The sequence below is a fragment of the Monopterus albus genome, unplaced genomic scaffold (genome assembly GCF_001952655.1).
Source record: "Monopterus albus unplaced genomic scaffold, M_albus_1.0 scaffold78.1, whole genome shotgun sequence".
Taxonomy (NCBI): domain Eukaryota; kingdom Metazoa; phylum Chordata; class Actinopteri; order Synbranchiformes; family Synbranchidae; genus Monopterus; species Monopterus albus.
Genome location: NW_018127958.1, coordinates 572,020 through 575,399, shown reverse-complemented (window position 1 = coordinate 575,399; position 3,380 = coordinate 572,020).

Sequence of the window (3,380 nt, the reverse complement as noted above, 5' to 3'; positions counted from 1 at the left end):
GATCACAGATCAAGGCACATTTAGGAATATCAACAACGTGAGCCTGACCACACCCTAAGAAGGAACCATATGGCCATGAAGCAGCTCTATAGAGTTCCATTTCAAAGGAACTCTGACGCTGTGAAGGAGGCCAGATGCCGATTTGTGGAGGTAAGGAAACATTACTCTAATAATATTTTATACTTTATTGATCCCACCTTGGGGAAATTATTTTTGGACAGCTGCACTGACTATGGGGTGTCAGTGTCTTGTCCAAGGACACTTAGACATGTGGCCAGACTGGGAATTGAACACCCCACATTCTAGTTTGCAGACATCTGCCATACCCACTGAGCCACATGTCACCCCATACTGTACTTGCAATGCCTTGTCATATCATGTAGTTAGAGTGAACTAGAGTCACCTTTCATTGCAATTTTGCCTTTTTTTACTTAGGGAATAATGGAGCTTGAAGTTGAGGAGGCACAGCATGTCTTCATTTATATTGATGAAGCTGGCTTCAATCTCAGCAAAGTGAGAAGACATGGAAGGAACCTCATTGGGCACAGGGCCACTATCACAGTTCCAGGACAGAAGGGTGCCAACATAACCATGTGTGCTGCCATCTCCAATGATGGTGTCCTATGCCATATCCCCACAATTGGCCCATACACCACCGAACGCCTCATAACATTCCTGAATGCACTTCATAAGAGGCTGATCCCACCCAAGGAGAGAAGTCTGTTGAGGCCTGGCATGCCACTCTTCATCATTATCTGGGACAATGTGGCGTTCCACCACTCTCGCGTTGTCAATGAGTGGTTTGGAGTACACCCTCGTATGAGGATGCTGTTCCTCCCAGCATATTCCCCATTTTTGAATCCCATAGAGGAGTTCTTCAGTGCTTGGAGGTGGAAGGTTTATGATCATCATCCCTATGAGCAAATGCCCTTGCTGAATGCAATGACTGCAGCTGCCCAACAAAAAGGTGCAGAGGAATGTCAAAGTTGGATAAGGCATGCAAGAAGATTTTTCCCTAGGTGCCTTGCAAGAGAGGATACTGAATGTGATGTGGATGAGGCCATGTGGCCCCATCCTCAAGGCAGAAGAGACCGAGTTTGAGTAGTGGCTATGTCTTACAATAGACTTTACTGTATTTTGGTTTACATTTTTTTCTGTAATATTTAGTTATTATATGCGGTATTTCAGTTTTCGGCCACAATTTAAAAAAGAAAGATCATGTATTCAATAATAATTGTATCAAAGTATTTCTTATTCTGGATCCAATTCTTTGCAAAAAAGCTAATTTGACACAGCCTATATAGAAAGACAAATGGCACTGGCTATAGGCTACAATGACAAGCAATGGTGCACTGATTCACACTGTTTGAAGGCAAAATTTGCTTTTGTTGCATATTTTAAATGTTTTGGCATGGTTAGAGCCTTTTGCAAACAAAATGTGTCATTTTGCCATCAGTGATACTGTTTATGCAGTTGTGTTAACTGTTTTGAAGATGTGGAGTTTCAATTGACGGCTGCTTCAAAGCAATCAAGAAACTATAATATCCCAGATGTTATTTTTGTAACATTGGTGTCAAAAACATGATGGTGCAAAACACTGCTGTCACTGAAGAAAATGTAGCATACATACACTGAACAAAATTATAAATGTAACACTTTTGTGTTTGCCCCCATTTTTTATGAGCTGAACTCAAAGATCTATGACTTGTTCTATGTACATAAAAGGCCTATTTCTCTCAAATATTGTTCACAAATCTGTCTAAACCTGTTAGTGAGCACTTCTCCTTTGCTGAGATAATCCGTCCACTTCACAGGTGTGCCTTAGGCTGGCCACAATAAAAGGCCACTCTAAAATGTGCAGTTTCACTGTATTGGTCCGGGGAGTCCGAAAACCAGTCAGTATCTGGTGTGACCACCATTTGCCTCACGCAGTGCAGCACATCTCCTTCACATAGAGTTGATCAGGTTGTTGATTGTGGCCTGTGGAATGTTGGTCCACTCTTCAATGGCTGTGCGAAGTTGCTGGATATTGGCAGGAACTGGAACACACTGTCATATATACCGATCCAGAGCATCCCAAACATGCTCAATGGGTGACATGTCTGGTGAGTATGGTGGTCATGGCAGAATCTTCACCTCCAAGGTCGTTTGAGACCAGCCACCCGGACAGCTGCTGCAACAATCGGTTTGCATAACCAAAGAATTTCTGCACAAACTGTCAGAAACCGTCTCAGGGAAGCTCATCTGCATGCTCATCGTCGTCATCAGGGTCTTGACCTGACTGCAGTTCGTTGTGGTAACTGGCTTGAGTGGGCAAATACTTACATTCGATGGCGTCTGGCACTTTGGAGAGGTGTTCTCTTCACGGATGAATCCCGGTTTTCACTGTACAGGGCAGATGGTAGACAGCGTGTATGCCATCGTGTGGGTCATGCAATTGGCTGCTGCAGGAATGTCCACCAGAGCTGTTGCCCGTGAATTGAATGTTCATTTCTCTACCATAAGGCCGTCTCCAAAGGCGTTTCAGAGAATTTGGCAGTACATCCAACCGGCCTCACAACCACAGACCACATGTAACCACACCAGCCCAGGACCTCCACATCCAGCATCTTCACCTCCAAGGTCGTTTGAGACCAGCCACCCGGACAGCTGCTGCAACAATCGGTTTGCATAACCAAAGAATTTCTGCACAAACTGTCAGAAACCGTCTCAGGGAAGCTCATCTGCATGCTCATCGTCGTCATCGGGGTCTTGACCTGACTGCAGTTCGTCGTGGTAACCGACTTGAGTGGGCAAATACTCACATTCGATGGCGTCTGGCACTTTGGAGAGGTGTTCTCTTCACGGATGAATCCCGGTTTTCACTGTACAGGGCAGATGGTAGACAGCGTGTATATTGTAGTGTGGGTGAGCGGTTTGCTGATGTCAACGTTGTGGATCGAGTGGCCCATGTTGGCGGTGGGGTTATGGTACAGGCAGGCATATGCTATGGACAACGAACACAGGTTCATTTTATTAATGGCATTTTGAATGCACAGAAATACCGTGACGAGATCCTGAGGCCCATTGTTATGCCATTCATCCACGACCATCACCTCATGTTGCAGCATAATAATGCACAGCCCAATGTTGCAAGGATCTGTACACAATTTCTGGAAGCTGAAAACATCCTAGTTCTTGCATGGCCAGCATACTCACCGGATGTGTCATTTGGAGAATAGAGGAAAAAATTTAATCCTTGTCATCTACAATTTACAGACTCTAAGATTATACCAAGTACTTTGTAAAGAAAACCAAACAATTAATGCCGCACCACTGGACAAAGCCTTTTGACAACCTGATCAACTCTATGCGAAGGAGATGTGCTGCACTGCATGAGG